This window comes from Sorex fumeus, unplaced genomic scaffold (genome assembly GCF_029834395.1).
Source record: "Sorex fumeus unplaced genomic scaffold, SorFum_2.1 ptg000003l, whole genome shotgun sequence".
NCBI classification, from domain to species: domain Eukaryota; kingdom Metazoa; phylum Chordata; class Mammalia; order Eulipotyphla; family Soricidae; genus Sorex; species Sorex fumeus.
The window spans coordinates 51381011-51397416 of NW_026606060.1; the positions used below are offsets into that span (position 1 = coordinate 51381011).

At 42.9% G+C, this 16406-nt stretch overlaps 1 protein-coding gene and 1 non-coding gene across 2 annotated transcripts in view; both read right to left on the reverse strand.

The window, feature by feature from the left end:
• Nucleotides 1-16406, reverse strand: part of NFYB (nuclear transcription factor Y subunit beta) — a 138120-nt gene that overhangs the window by 86479 nt on the left and 35235 nt on the right. The gene's annotated exons all lie outside the window — the stretch shown is intronic.
• On the reverse strand, nucleotides 13850-13982 carry LOC130029253 (small nucleolar RNA SNORA66). Its single transcript, XR_008793298.1, has one exon. It is a non-coding gene; the product is annotated as a small nucleolar RNA SNORA66 (small nucleolar RNA).

Genomic DNA, 16406 nt, shown 5'->3' on the forward strand with positions numbered 1-16406 from the left:
ATTTTTTCTAACAGCTACATAGTACTCCATTGTGTAGATGTACCAAAGTTTCTTTAACCAGTTGTCTGTTCTCGGGCACTCAGGTTTTTTCCATATACTAGCTATTGTAAACAGTGCTGCAATGAACAAACAAGTGCAGATGTCACTTCGACTATACTTTTTAGCTTCTTCGGGGTATATTCCCAGGAGTGGTATTGCTGGGTCAAATGGGAGCTCAATTTCTAATTTTTTGAGAATCGTCCATACTGTTTTCCAAAAGGGTTGAACCAGTCAGCATTCCCACCAGCAGTGAAGGAGGGTCCCTTTCTCGCCACATCCGTGCCAATACAGGTTGCTTTTGTTCTTTAGAATGTGGGCCAGTCTCTGTGGTGTGAAATGATATCTCATCGTTGTTTTGATCTGCATCTCCCTGATGATTAATGATGTAGAGCATTTTGTCATGTGCCTTTTGGCCATTCGGATTTCTTCTTTAAGAAAGACTCTGTTCATTTCGTTGCCCCACTTTTTGATGGGGTTGGACGATTTCTTCTTGTGGAGTTCAACCAGTACTTTATATATCCTTGATATCAACCCCTTGTCGGATGTGTATTTGGAGAATATCCTTTCTCATTCTGTAGATTGTCTTTGTATCTTGGTCACTGTTTCTTTTGAGGTGCAGAAGCTTCTTAGTTTAAGATAGTCCCATTTGTCTATCTGTTTTCATTTGCTTGGCCAGTGGCATGACATCTTTGAAGATACCATTAGCTTCAATGTCATGGAGTGTTTTACCAACTTTGTCTTCAATGTACCTTATGGATTCAGGTCTGATGTTGAGGTCTTTAATCCATTTTGATCTTACTTTTGTACATGGTGTTAGGCAGAGATCTAAGCCCAGTGTTTTGCATGTAGTCGACTGGTAATCTTTCTTTAGGTGGTTAGTAGAATTCACTAATGAAAACTTCTGAGCCCGCATTTTCTTTATGGGAAGTTTCTTGGATAAGTAATTCTATCTTTACTTGTAACTTGTAATAGGCAAAATAGATTTTTTAATAGAAAAAAAAGATTATCAGTTCTTTTTGTGTAACTTTGAATAATTGTGCTTTTTAGGAATTTGTCCATTTAATGTAGGGTATCTAATTCATTGGCATAATTGATTATGCAATTTTTCTTTTAGCCAGGAAATATGTTGGATTATATTGATTGCTTTAAAATTTTTGAGCCTGTCTTATATTACCAGGGCAACTCCACTGGTTCATGGCACATTCTTATTCTTCTTATATACTGCTAGATTCAATCTACCATTGTTTTTTTGAGGTGTTTTGTATCCTTTTTATTTTTATTTTTTGTGAGATACTGCTTTATAGCTTTCTTTTGTTGTATTGTCTTTGTCTCGGAATCAGACTGGTCTCTCATATATGAGTTAGAAATGTTTCTTACTCTTTATTTCTACATAAGATATTTAGGTTGGTAAGATGTATTCTATTAAAGACAAAGTCATGAAATTTACATACAAGTGGTACTACATGGAAAATATCAGGTAAAGGTAAAAAGGTAAAGGCCCTCCCGTTGATCGTCGATTTGCTCGAGCGGGCCCAGTAACGTCTCCATTGGAGACTTTGTTGTTACTGTGTCTGGCATATCGAATACTCTCGGTAGCTTGCCGGGCTCTCCGAGAGGGGCGGAGGAATCGAACTCGGGTAGGCCATGTTGGCTGCGTGTAAGGCGAACGCCCTACCCGCTGTGCTATCGCTCCAGCCCTATGGAAAATATCATGTTAAGCGAAATGACTCAGAAAGAAAGGGATAGACATAGAAAGATTGCATTCATCTGGGGAACATAAAGTAACAAAATAGGAGACTAACACCCAAGAATGGCCGAGATTAGTATCAGGAATTTTACTCCTTGGCTTGGAGGTCAACCACACATGCTAGGGGAAAGGGAGCTCAGATAGAGAAGGGAACATCAAATAAAGGTGTTGGGAGTATCCTCCCAGGATGGGAGAAGCATGATGATAGTAGACTATAGACCAAACATGATTGCCACCTATTGCCTCTTTTGCAAACCACAACACCCAATAAGAGAGAGAGAACAAAAGGGAATGCCCTGCCACCGAGGCAGAGTGGGATGGGGGGGGATGGGGGGGTGGGAGGGATACTGGGATCCGTGGTGGTGGGAAATGGGCACTGGTGGAGGGATGGGTATTTGATCATTGTATAATTGAAACCCAAGCACAAAAATTTGTAAGTCTACAACTGTACCTCATGATGTCTCACTAATAAAAATTTTAAAAAAAAGATGTATTCTATTAAGTGCTTCCCCCCAGTATCCATTGTTTTTATGTCTATACATGTGAAAACTTGGTATAATCAGAGGTACCTCTAAATACCCTGGTTTATGTAGTTTTCTCTTAAGTAAGTAAAGTAAAGTAAAGGCCCTCCCGTTGATCATCGATTTGCTCGAGCGGGCCCAGTAATGTCTCCATTGGAGACTTTGTTGTTACTGTGTTTGGCATATCGAATACGTCACGGGGAGCTTGCCAGGCTCTGCCGTGCGGGCGAGATACTCTGGGTAGCTTGCTGGGCTCTCTGTGAGGAGCAAAGGAATCGAACTCGGGTAGGCCATGTTGGCTGCATGCAAGGCAAACGCCCTACCGCTGTGCTATCGCTCCAGTTAAAAAATCATCATGTTGTGGTTACAAGTACAACTAAATGGGCTACTTTAAGGCAAGACAGACCTCTCAAATACACCAAATTTCAACAGAACAATGGGACAAAATCCCATAACAATAATCTCTCTCAATGTCAATGGGCTAAACGCACCAATTAAAAGACATAGAGTGGCAGGATGGATTAGAAAATTGAACCCAACATTCTGCTGCCTTCAAGAAACACATCTCAATAGTCAAAGCAAACACAGACTCAGAGTCAAAGGCTGGAAAACAATCCTACAGGCAAACAGCTCCCAGAAAAAAGCTGGGGTAGCTATCCTAATATCAGACCACATCGATTTCAGAGTGAAGAAGGTCATAAGAGACAGTGAAGGCCATTTCCTATTGACCAAAGGATCTGTACAACAGGAAGAACTTACAATAATAAATGTATATGCACCTAATGAGAGACCAGCAAAGTACTTAAAACAATTACTCATAGATTTGGAAAAAGACATCGATAGCAACACAATACTAGTGGGAGACCTCAACACCGCTTTGTCACCTCTTGATGGATCAACCAGACTCAAGCTTAGCAAGGACATACTTCATCTGAGGGAAACAATGGAAGAAAGGGGCTTAGTAGATATATACAGGACACTTCATCCACAAAAAGCTCAATACACATTCTTCTCAAGCGTACATGGAACGTTCTCCAAGATAGACCACATGCTGAGCCACAAAACATGCCTCCATAAAATTAACAAGTTAGAGATTATATCAACAATCTTCTCAGACCATAATGCGCTGAAATTAGAAGTAAATCACACACAAAAACAGAAAACTAAATTAAACACATGGAAATTAAACAGTGCGCTATTAAACAACGAGTGGCTTAGACAGGAAATTAAAGAGGAAATCAAAAGATTCCTAGAAATGAATGAAAATGAGGACACGAGTTACCAAAACCTATGGGACACAGCAAAAGCAGTCTTAAGAGGAAAGTTTATAGCTGTACAAGCATTCCTCAGGAAGGAGGAGCGAGCCCACATAAATAAACTAACCTCCCAGCTTAAGAACTTGGAGAAGGACCAACAAAAGGAGCACAACCCTAACAGGAGGAAGGAAATAATAAAACTCAGAGCAGAGATTAACGAGATGGAAACCCAGAAAACAATCCGAAAGATCAATGAAACCAAGAGCTGGTTCTTTGAGAAAATTAACAAAATCGATAAGCCCCTAGCAAAACTCACAAAGAAAGGGAGAGAGAAAACCCTAATAAACCGAATCAGAAATGAAAAGGGGGTCATTACAACAGAAACTACAGAAATTCAAAGGATCCTCAGGGAGTACTTTGAAAAGCTTTATGCCACAGAACATCAAAACCTCGAGGAAATGGATAAATTCCTAGACTCCTACAGACTCCCAAGGCTGAACCAAGAAGACCTGGAATACCTGAACAGACCTATCACCATCAAGGAAATGGAAATGGTAATAAAAAGTCTCCCCAAGCACAAAAGCCCTGGCCCGGATGGATTCACCAGTGAATTCTTCCAAATCTTTAAAGAAGACTTACTCCCAATCCTCTTTAAGCTTTTCCATGAAATTGAAATATCAAATACACTTCCGAACAGTTTCTATGAAGCAAATATCACACTGATACCAAAAGCAGACAGAGATAACACAAAGAAAGAGAACTACAGGCCGATATCCCTGATGAACACAGATGCAAAGATCCTCAACAAACTACTAGCAAATAGAATCCAACTACTCATCAAAAAGATCATACACCATGACCAAGTAGGATTCATCCCAGGGATGCAAGGATGGTTCAACATTCGGAAATCAATCAACATAATCCATCATATCAACAAAAGAAAAGATAAAAAGCATATGATCATATCAATAGATGCAGAGAAAGCATTTGACAAGATCCAGCACCCCTTTATGATGAAAACCCTAGCCAAAATGGGCATAGAGGGGACTTTCCTCAACATAGTTAAAGCCATCTACCACAAGCCTACAGCAAGCATCATCCTCAATGGGGAAAAACTGAGAGCCTTCCCTCTAAGATCAGGGACGAGACAAGGATGCCCACTCTCTCCACTGCTGTTCAATATAGTACTGGAAGTACTTGCAATAGCAATTAGGCAAGAAAAAGACATTAAGGGCATTCAGGTAGGAAAGGAAGAAATAAAGCTCTCACTATTCGCAGATGATATGATACTATACTTAGAGAACCCAATAACCTCCACCAAAAAACTCCTAGAAACAATAGACTTGTATAGTAAAGTTGCAGGTTATAAAATCAATACCCAAAAGTCCATGGCTTTCCTATACGCAAACAGTGAGAGAGAGGAAAGCTACATGAAAAAATCAATCCCGTTCACAATTGTGCCCCAGAAAATCAAGTACCTAGGAATCAGCTTAACTAAGGAAGTAAAGGACCTGTACAAAGAAAACTACAAAACGCTACTTCAGGAAATAAAAGAGGACATGAGGAAATGGAAAGACATCCCCTGCTCATGGGTCGGAAGACTTAACATTGTCAAAATGGCAATACTACCGAAAGCACTGTACAAATTCAATGCAATTCCTATAAGGATACCCATGACATTCTTCAAAGAAATGGAGAAAACACTCCTGAAATTTATATGGAACAATAAACCCCCACGAATAGCTAAAGCAATTCTGGGGAAAAAGAAAATGGGAGGAATCAACCTCCCGAACTTCAAACTTTACTACAAAGCGGTAATAATCAAAACAGCATGGTACTGGAACAAAGGCAGAACTGCAGACCAATGGAACAGAGTTGAATACACTGACATCACCCCCCAATCATATGATCATCTAATCTTTGATAAAGGTGCAAGAAATGTGAAGTGGAGTAAGGAAAGCCTCTTTAACAAATTGTGCTGGCATCACTGGACGGCTACATGCAAAAAAATGGGCTCAGAACTCTGCCTAACACCATGTACAAAGGTAAGATCAAAATGGATTAAAGACCTCAACATCAGACCAGAAACCATAAGATACATTGAAGACAAAGTTGGCAAAACCCTCCATGACATTGAGGCTAATGGTATGTTCAAAGATGACACGCCACTGGCTGAGCAAGTGAAAACAGAGATAGATAAATGGGACTATCTTAAACTAAGAAGCTTCTGTACCTCCAAAGAAACAGTGACCAAAATACAAAGACAGTCTACAGAATGGGAAAGAATATTCGCCGAATACACATCTGACAAGGGGTTGATATCAAGGATATACAAAATACTGGTTGAACTCCACAAGAAGAAAACATCCAACCCCATCAAAAAATGGGGCAATGAAATGAACAGAAACTTTCTCAAAGAAGAAATCCGAATGGCAAAAAAGCACATGAGAAAATGCTCTACATCATTAATCATCAGGGAGATGCAGATCAAAACCACAACGAGATACCATCTCACACCTCAGAGACTGGCCCACATTCAAAAGAACAAAAGCAACCGTTGCTGGCGCGGATGTGGTGAGAAAGGGACACTCCTTCACTGTTGGTGGGAATGTCCACTGGTTCAGCCCTTCTGGAAAACAGTATGGACGTTCCTCACTTAATCACTTAATCACTTAACTTCCCGTTAGTCGTCGATTTGCTCGAGCGGGCGCCAGTAACGTCTCCATTTGTCCCTGTCGCGTGCTAGTGTAGCCCAATGGCATCTCTTCGCTCCGGGAACATGGAGGGCCTCAAACCGATCATTCATGACCTTGACAAAGAAGTCTGACCATCTGGTAGGTGGGCGGCCATGCGGTCTCTTGACATCCCGTGGAATCCAATCAGTAACAGCTCTAGTCCAACGGTCGTCTTTAAATCTCATTACGTGACCAGCCCATCTGATTTTCGACACCTTGGCAAATGAGACAGCGTCCCTGATCCTTGATCGTCGACGGATGTCAAAACTCCGGATTCGTTCTCTCATTTGAGTGAAACGTGATATTCCAAGCATAGCTCTTTCTATTCTTCTTTGGGAGACCTGAATGGCGTTCTCATCTTGTTTGCGTAGGGCCCAGGTCTCTGAGGCATATGTTAATGCAGGAAGAATAGTGGAATCAAAGAGATGTGCCCGGAGCCGGAGGTTCTTCGTCCTCTTAGCTATTTCTTCGACGTTCTTGAAGGCTTTCCAAGCCGCTCTCTTCCTCCTGCGCAGCTCGGGTGCCAGGTCATTTGTCATGTTGACCTCTCGACCTAGGTACACATAGCTGTTGCATTCGGAGATGGTCGTTCCATTGAGAGCGAATGGGGCGTCAGGAACAAGGCTGTTTCTCATAAACATTGTCTTCGTAAGATTCAGCTGTAGTCCTACCTTTCCACACTCACGGTCAAAGTCGGCCAGCATTTGTGCCGCTTGGCTGATGTTTGGTGTTATTAAAACAATGTCATCAGCAAAGCGGAGGTGGTGTAGTTGCCGACCATCTATCTTCACTCCCATTCCTTCCCATTCCAGTCGTCGCATGATGTTCTCGAGGGTGGCACTGAAGAGTTTTGGTGAAATGGTATCACCCTGCCGCACCCCTCTCTTGACATCAACGATCACTTCTTTGTAGAATGGTGAGATCCTGGTAGTGAATCCGCAATACAGCTCACGGAGGATCCTGATGTATTGGGCTTGAATGCCCTGATTGGCTAGGGCTTCAATGACCGCTTCCGTCTCAACAGAATCAAAGGCCTTCTTTAAATCAATGAACGTTAAGCAGAGCGGCATCTTGAACTCCCGAGAAACCTCAATGAGTTTGGTTATCGTGTGGATATGGTCGATGGTGCTGAATCCTTTGCGGAACCCTGCTTGCTCACATGGTTGTCCTTCATCTAGTGTTCTGCCAATCCTATTCAGGATGACTCGAGTGAACAACTTGTAGATGACAGACAATAGGCAGATCGGGCGATAGTTGCCAATGTCATGGATGTCTCCCTTCTTGAACAGTAGTACGGTCCTGCTGGTTTTCCATTGAGATGGAACCTTGCATTCAGACAGGTAGCGAGTGAAGAGCCGAGCCAGTGTATTGATGAGTACTGACGGCAGGTTCTTCAGGTGTTCAGGTCTGACCTTGTCTGGGCCGGGTGCTGTTTGCTTCTTTACTGACGAAATGGCGTGTCGGATTTCGGAAGGGAGAACGTTGGGAACGACATACCCATCCTGTGGAATTTGGTATGTTGGCAAGTGGACATGGCTATCGAAGAGATTTGAGTAGAAGTCATGGATAATCTTCTCCATTGCCGTTCTGGAGGATGTGATGGATCCATCAGGACGTCGGAGGGCAGTCATCTTGGTCTTATAGTTGGCGAAGGACAGGCGGGCGTTACGAATACTTTTCCCGGCTTCTGCCGCATCTACCAGTACTTCTGCTCTTCTCTCTTTGAGGTCTTCCTTGATCGCATCTCTGCACTGCTTTGCAAGCTCGGACGTTAGCTTGCGGTTGCCTGAGGCATGCGCCAAACCACGCTGGCGAATTAGCTCAAGAGTTTTCGAAGATAGGCGACTTTTTGTGGCTATCTCTCTCTTGGCGTTCCTCAAAAAATTAGAAATTGAGCTCCCATTTGACCCAGCGATACCACTCCTGGGAATATATCCCAGAGAGGCAAAAACGTGTAGCCGAAGTGACATCTGCACTTGTTTGTTCATTGCAGCACTCTTTACAGTAGCCAGAAACTGGAAGAGACCTGAGTGCCCAAGAACAGATGACTGGTTAAAGAAACTTTGGTACATCTACACAATGGAGTACTATGTGGCTCTTAGAAAAGATGAAGTCATGAACTTTACATACAAGTGGTACAATATGGAAAGTATCATGCTAAGCGAAATGAGTCAGAAAGAGAGGGATAGACATAGAAAGATAGCATTCATCTGGGGGATATAAAATAATAAAATATGAGATTAATACCCAAGAATAGCTGAGAGCAACACCAGGAGAATTACTCCATAACTTAGAGGCCAGCTGGGTATTCTAGGGGAAAGGACAATTCAGATAGAAAGGGGAACACCAAGTGGAGGGTGTTTGGAGGATCCTCCCAGGAGGGGAGATGCAGGTTGAAAGTAGACTGGACTGAACATGTTCGCCACTCAATGCCTCTTTGGCTGATCACAGCACCCAGGAGGAGAGAGAGAACAGGGGGGAATGCCCTGCCACAGTGGCAGGGGGGGATGGGGGGATGGGAGGATGGGGGGGAGGGATATTATCCTGGTGGTGGAAAATGGGCACTGGTGGAGGGATGGGTATTTGATCGTGGTATGACCGAGATCCAAGCACAAAAATTTGTAAATCTACAACTGTACCTCATGGTGTTTCACTAATAAAAAAGAAAAAAAAAAAAGAAAGAAAGAAAAAAAATCATCATGTTGTAATATACTCAATGGAATGTTATTCAGCTGCAAGGAATGATCACTGTCACTGTCACTGTCCTCCCGTTGTTCATTGATTTGCTTGAGCAGGCCCAGTAACGTCTCCATTGTGACACTTGTTACTGTGTTTGGCATATTGAATATATCATGGGTAGCTTGCCAGGCTTTGCAGTGCAGGTGAGATACCTCGCGGGTAGGGCATTTGCCTTGCACGCAGCCGGCTGACCCACAAAATAAAAATAACAATTTAAAATTTCAAAAAAAATAAAGAATTTTGCAAGTTTTGATGTACATCACAAAAAATAATTTCACCCAAAATTCCCCATCTGAATTAATTATCCTAAAAGTCTATGTGTAAAGTTCAACCTCAATGTAAAGGCAGAAAGAAAAGAACATACTCTTGGATGTAACAGAAGAGCTTACTTTAAAAATTATGAAAGGTGGGGCTGGAGCAATAGCACAGCAGGTAGGGCATTTGCCTTGCACACGGCCGACCAGGGTTCAATTCCCAGCATCCCATATGATCCCCTGAGCACTGCCAGGGGTAATTCCTGAGCGCAGAGCCAGGAGTAGACCCTGTGCATAGCCGGGTGTGACCCAAAAAGAAAAAAAAATTACGAAAGGTATTCAAATGACAACATAACTATATTCGAAACTTTGGAAACTCAGAACTGTCAATGGTTAAGACCCTGCTCATTCTCTGTGACACTGCACATATACTCTGACTCTGCAGGTAATCAACTTGCAGGCGTTATTTCAAACAATTCTTCAGTTATTCTTTCTAGCCACTCAGTGCATCTTGAATGACATTTACACATTTTGATCTTCATAATTTCTATGTAAAAACACTCTATACTGCAGCAATGCAATGAGAACTGGTACGAGTGAATAAAAATATTTCTTAATTATCTGTATTTTTTTTTCCTTTTTGGGTCACACCTGGCAATGCACTGGGGTTACTCCTGGCTCATGCACTCAGAAATTACTCCTGGCGGTGCTCGGGGGGACCATATGGGACGCTCAGGTCAGCTGTGTGCAAGGCAAACGCCCTACCCGCTGTGCTATTGCTCTAGCCCCACCTGTATTTTTTTTAAATAAGGAGAAATAAATACAAATATTTCAGTATCAGAATATAGGCCCTCAATGTGCATTTAAACTTTATTTAGTTAATGAATTCTAATCATCATATCTGCATTGTGCTAACCAAAACACACTTACATCAACTCTCAGTTATTCTGTTCATTTATATTCAAAAAGGCTCAGAGATAAGCACTAGGAATGTGGCTCCAGTGCTTGCCTTGCCTGCATGAGAATGGTAAAGTACCAGTTTTACAGGTAAGAGACCTGAGTTCAATCATCAGCACTGCAACACAAACACACACACACACAGATGTAGTGGTGGCTTTAAAACTTTTATGTAGCATAAAGTACAAAATAAGAACAAGAGCTCAACAGGCTGAGATACATTCTTTGCACGAAAGAGGCCAGATTCAATATCTGTCCAGCACAGTCCCTTTGTCCAGCATAGTATGAGTATCACAGAGAACAATCCGTGAGCACAAACAAAAATGAGGACATGGGGGCTGGAGCAATAGCACAGCGGGTAGGGCGTTTGCCTTGCACGTAGCCAACCTAGATTCGATCCCCGGCATCCCATATGATCCCCCAAGCACCGCCAGGAGTAATTCCTAAGTGCAGAGCCAGGAATAACCCCTGAGCACCGCTGGGTGTGACCCAAAAAGAAAAAGAAAATGAGGACATCGATATAAAAGGTGTGAAAAGAAATAAAATAAAACAAGAATTAATATTCTATATAACGTGCGATTATTAAAGATGAAGAACAGTTATAGTTATTAAGCTTTTATCAAAGAAAGCAAAGAAGCATGATCAATTTTTTTTTTCCTTTTTGGGTCACATCCAGCAATGCTCAGGGGTTACTTCTGGCTTTGCACTCAGGATTTACTCCTGGCAGTGCTCAGGGGACCATATGGGGTACCGGGGATCGAACCCCGGTCAGCTGCGTGCAAGGCAAACGCCCTATCTACTGTGCTATCGCTCCAGCCCTAAGCATGATCAATTTTAAGAGGCCACAGATAGTGGCAGTTTCTGTGAAAAGTACGATTGCTCACTTAATCTTGCTTGCCTAAACATCTCTAGCTTTTATCTCAATTAGCTGTAACCAAATCTTTCTAGTACCAAATCATCTATATGTGGAATGTGGAACATAGAATACTGGATGAGGATATGTACTGTAGTAAAGGTGGGATGCCTAGATCACCCTTAACCCCAGTATTCAGAGAGGAGAAGGACAAAAAAAAAAAAAGACAGAGAAGGAAAGAAATCAAGGAGGGGGAGGAAGAAAACGGGAAGTAAGGATGAGCAGGCATCAGGGCTTCAGTTATACCGGTGATACGGGAGAGTGGTGTCCAGAACTCAGACTCAACAATACTGAAAACCTAAGTTCTAAGCTGCAGCCACTGAAACTCTGCAATGTGCCTGTCAAGTTGACGGGCAGGGATGGGGTGGGATTGGGATGGGAAGGTAATAAGGAAACGCTGGTAGAGGGAAGTTTACACTGGTGGTGGGATTGATGTTGAAACATCATATGCCTAAAACTCAACTATCAATAACTCTGTAAATCACAGTTCTTTAATTAATTTTTAAGAAAATATCACCAGGGACCAGGGAATGAATGTGACTCAGTGGTAGAGCCATGCCTATTTGAAACATAATGCAATCCGTGGCACTGCCAAATTTTTTTTTTCTTTAATTCAAGGTGATATGCTAAGGAAAATTGAAACCTTTTAAATTTTATTCATTTATGTAACAGCTTTTATCTTATTGTACTTTATTTATCTATTTATCTATTATTTTTTACTTTTAGGGTCACACCAGGCGATGCACAGGCTCCTAGCTCTGCACTCAGGAATTACTCCTGGTGGTGCTCAGGGGACCATATGGGATGCTGGGAATCGAACCCGGGTCAGTCACATGCAAGACAAATGCCTTACCCATTGTGCTATCTTTCCAGCCCCTATCCTATTGTACTGTAGTATTATTGTCTTTTAAGTGGGGTTTTTTTTTTTTTGATCAGCAGTACCAACATTAACTTTATCAGCTGGGTGAGAGAATCTTGGATTTTTCATCTTCCATGTGGTCCTGTAGTAACCGTTCCAAGATTTCTGTGATAAACTCTAACCCCAGCAGAATAATCTTTGGGGTGAGTGGTCCAGTAAACCACAGTTACCCCATCCTCATCCACACACAGTGTCAGCTTCCTCTGACAGCACACTTGCATTTCAGGCATAGTTTCTCCCAACATAAAATAGTTATTTTGGGAAAGAGATCTTTTCTTTCCAACATGTATTCTGAGGCTCATGTAGCCCCTGAATCCTGGATAGGGCTTATAATTTTACTAGGATATATTTGTGGGGTGAAGCAAATGGGAAATTCTTGGTCGGCTAGGACCCCTACCACGAATCAGATTTAATTTTAACTTTCTAATAATGCTCCTTCGAAGGAGACACAGGAAGAAGAGCTGTAAGCAGGGTGTGGTCAACTTGTATAGCAACTCACCTCCAATGTAATTAATCCCTCATATGTCAAGTTCTTTAGAAGAACTAAAATCTCTTTCCAAAGTTGAAAACTTCCTAGAGTGCTGGAGAGATAGTTCAGAGGAATGGACAAGGGCAGGGTCCCCTGAGCACTACTAGGAGTGACCCTGGGCACCAAGACAGGTAGCTTTCAAGCACTTCTAAGTGTGCCTCAGCCCCTCCCCCCATCACTGTCACTGTCACTGTCCTCCTGTTGTTCATCGATTTGCCTCAGTGGGCCCAGTAACACTGTGAGAATTGTTATTGTGTTTGGCATATTGAATACGTCACGGGTAGCTTGCCAGGCTTTGCGGGGCGGGTGAGATACTCTCGGTAGCTTGCTGGGCTCTCCAAGAGGGGCGGAGGAATCGAACTCGGGTCGGCTGTGTTGGCCACGTGCAAGGCAAACACCCTACCCGGGTTGGAGTGATAGCACAGCTGGTAAGGTGTTTGCCTTGCACGCAACTCCGCCCCTCTCAGAGAGCCCGGCAAGCTACCGAAAGTATCTCGCCCGCATGGCAAAGCCTGGCAAGCTACTCGTGACATATTCGATATGCCAAACACAGTAACAAGTATCACAATGGAGACATTGCTGGGCCCGCTGGAGTAAGTCGATGAACAACGGGAGGACAATGACAGTGATACTTTCCCCTCCAAAAACAAACAAATAAAAAAAACCTATCTCCCTAGAATTTTATTTCAATTTGCTAAGTAAATATTGTTAAAGACCAAGATGTTCAGTGCCAGACAGTTATCAGCAAGCTTTTATTGGGAGCTTTGAGTTTTCTTTGTGTTTCTACAAATATTTCTGTTTTCTTTTTTTCTAGTATGTCTTAGATCTTGCAGACCTAAGGAAAATACATATAATTATCTTGTCTTCTTCACTTTATAGATCTTGTCATGCTTCCCTATTTATGTTTCCTCGTTCTTGGGTTTTTATGGAATAACTTCCTATTTGATGGAGGTTTGTCAGACCCAAGTGTAATATCCCACGTATATTGTGAGGTGAAGTGTAATAGCCCATGTATATTGTGATTTGAATAAAATATATTATTTATTTAATAAATTTATGCTTTGGATTTTGGGTCACATCTAGATGTGATCAGAGTTTACTCCTGGCTTTCTGTTCAGGGATCACACCTTATGGGCGTAGGGGACAGCATAAGGTTACGGGCTATGTTGTGTGCAAGAGCAAATGTACTATTCTCTGGCCCCTAAAACACTTTTTTTTTGGTTTGTTTTACTTTGTTTTACCCTGTGCCAGGTTAGAATAGGCAGCCTCTGTAAGATCTGAAGCAAATCCATGAGTACCACTGCAATTCCTCTAGTAAACTTGATTCTCCTCACTTCTGCAACATCATGAGGAGTTAGTGATCGAGTTTGCACTAAAAGGCTGGGTAATTTTTTTGTTGTTGTTATTGTTGTTTGTTTTTTTTTGGGGGGGGGGAGGGCACACCTGGTGATGCTCAGGTGTTACTATTCCTGGCTGTGCACTCAGGAGTTACTTCCTGGCAGTGCTCAGGGGACCATGTGGGATGCCAGGGATCAAACCCTGGTCAGTCCTGTGCAAAACAAGCACCTACCCTCTGTACTCTTTCTCTGGCCCCATGGTTGGTTGGTTGGTTTTGGAAGAGAGATAAGTAGGGGCTGGAGTGATAGCACAGCGGGTAGGGCATTTGCCTTGCAAGTGGCTGGCCCGGGTTAGATTCCCAGCATCCCATAGAGTCCCCTGAGCACCGCTAGGAGTAATTCCTGAGTGCATAAGCCAGGAGTAACCCCTGTGCATCGCCGGGTGTGACCCAAAAAGCAAAAATAAAATAAAATAAATAAATAAATAATAAAGAGAGATAAGTATAGTGGGCTCTCTTTCCAGCCCATTATACTTATAGAGATAAGTGCAGTGGGTAAGATACTTGCTTTGCACGTGCCTGACCTGGATTCGATCCCTAGCATCTCACGTAGTCCTTTGAGCACCGCCAGGAAGCGACTCCTAAATGTAGAGCTAGGAGTAACCCCTGATCATTGCCAGGTGTGATTTTTCCCCCTACCCCCCAAAGAAAAGGAGGAAGAGAGAAAGAGAGAGTTAAGTACAGTGCTTATCAGGGTAAGGTGCTTGCCTTGCCTTTGGCCAATCATGTTATATCCCCAACACTTATCCCCATAAGGTATCCCAAGCACATCTGGGAGCAACCACTAAGCACAGAACCAGGAGTAGCCCCTAAGCACTGATAGGTGAGGCCCACCCCCCCCCCCCACCAAAAAAATAAAAGATAGCAATGATGTACTTGCAAAACTCTTTGCACTTAAGAGGCTGGAGCAATAGCACAGCGGGTAGGGAGTTTGCCTTGCACGTGGCCGACCCGGGTTCGATTTCCAGCATCCCATATGGTCCCCCGAGTATTGCCAGGAGTAATTCCTGAGTGCAGAGCCAGGAGTAACCCTGTGCATTGCCAGGTGTGACCCAAAAAGAAAAAAAAAACAAAAAACGAAAAAACTCTTGCACTTCAACTGAAGGGAAAGTGTTGTTGAGAGCACTGGAGTCTGTAGAATTCTTTGATTTCTTCTGACCTCTTATAGCTCAGATGCTCTTGACCTTGGACAACAGAGTGAAAACAAGTACATGACAAGCCTACAAACCAGAAAGGGATGAAGCAGGCAGGGTGAAGTGCTATAAAATTTTTATCCCTCTGCTTGAAGTGATCAGGGCGCTTGTTAATGGCCAAAGTTCAAGTCGTAACAAGTGGCAGTTTCAGTCTGAGTTCAGGCTTCCCATTTGGTCCGGCTCCTGCCTGTTCCTCTCTACATCCCTCCTGGTTTACCTGCTTTGAAGTTCTCAAGTCACTTCTCTCTCCCTTTAAGCAGTAAACTTCTTTTCCTTGATCTGCTCTACTGAAAAGGCGAATCAGTCGGCCCTCTCTAATCGTCTGTTGGGCTGGGGCTAGTTCCCATGAGCACACAGTGGAAACTGGCCTTTGTAGCTTCATGCACGTGTAGGTTCAAGAGCAGAGGAAGTGCCGATAAATCTGTCCCTTTGTAGGAGTCATTGTATTCTACTTACCTTTTTCCTACATCTTGTCCTGTGGCCTGAAATAAAGGACTAGCTCATTCCAGGTAATTTGAGCAGGTGGGTGCGAGGACACCTTTGGAGAATTTGTGTTCATTTAATTGTTTAGTTAATTGTTTAGTTATTTTTTTCTTTTTTGGTCACACTCAGCGATGCTCAGGGATTACTCCTGGCTCTGCACTCAGGAATTACTCCTGGTAGTGCTGGAGGGGACCATATGAGATGCTGGGAATCGAACCTGGGTCAGCTGTGTGCAAGGCAAACACCCTATCTTCTGTATTATCACTCCAACTCCCGTGTTCATTTAATTTTAGTGTCCTTTTTTTCTCTTGGGTCACACCCAGCGATTCTCAGGGGTTACTCCTGGCTCTGCACTCAGGAATTACTCCTGGCAGTGTTCAGGGGACCATATGGGATGCTGGGGATCAAACCCAGGTCAGCCGTGTGCAAGGCAAATGCCCTGCCCGCTGCACATCACTCCAGCCCCTAATTTTAGTTTTTAAATATCTTCTTGGTAGGATTTTTTGCTCCTACAAAAACCCTACTTTCCACATTTTTTTTTTTAAGCTTTATAAAAATGGTCCAGGTTGGTGGTTTTCCAATGTCGGTTTTCAGGACGCTTTTCATCTTAAACATTGTTATGCTCATTAGATTTGTTTATGCTGTTTTTGAGAAGTCTCTGGGATTCTGCCTGACCATGGCAAATAAAATGTCTCAGTCCTAGAGACCCCTTATTAACTACAGAC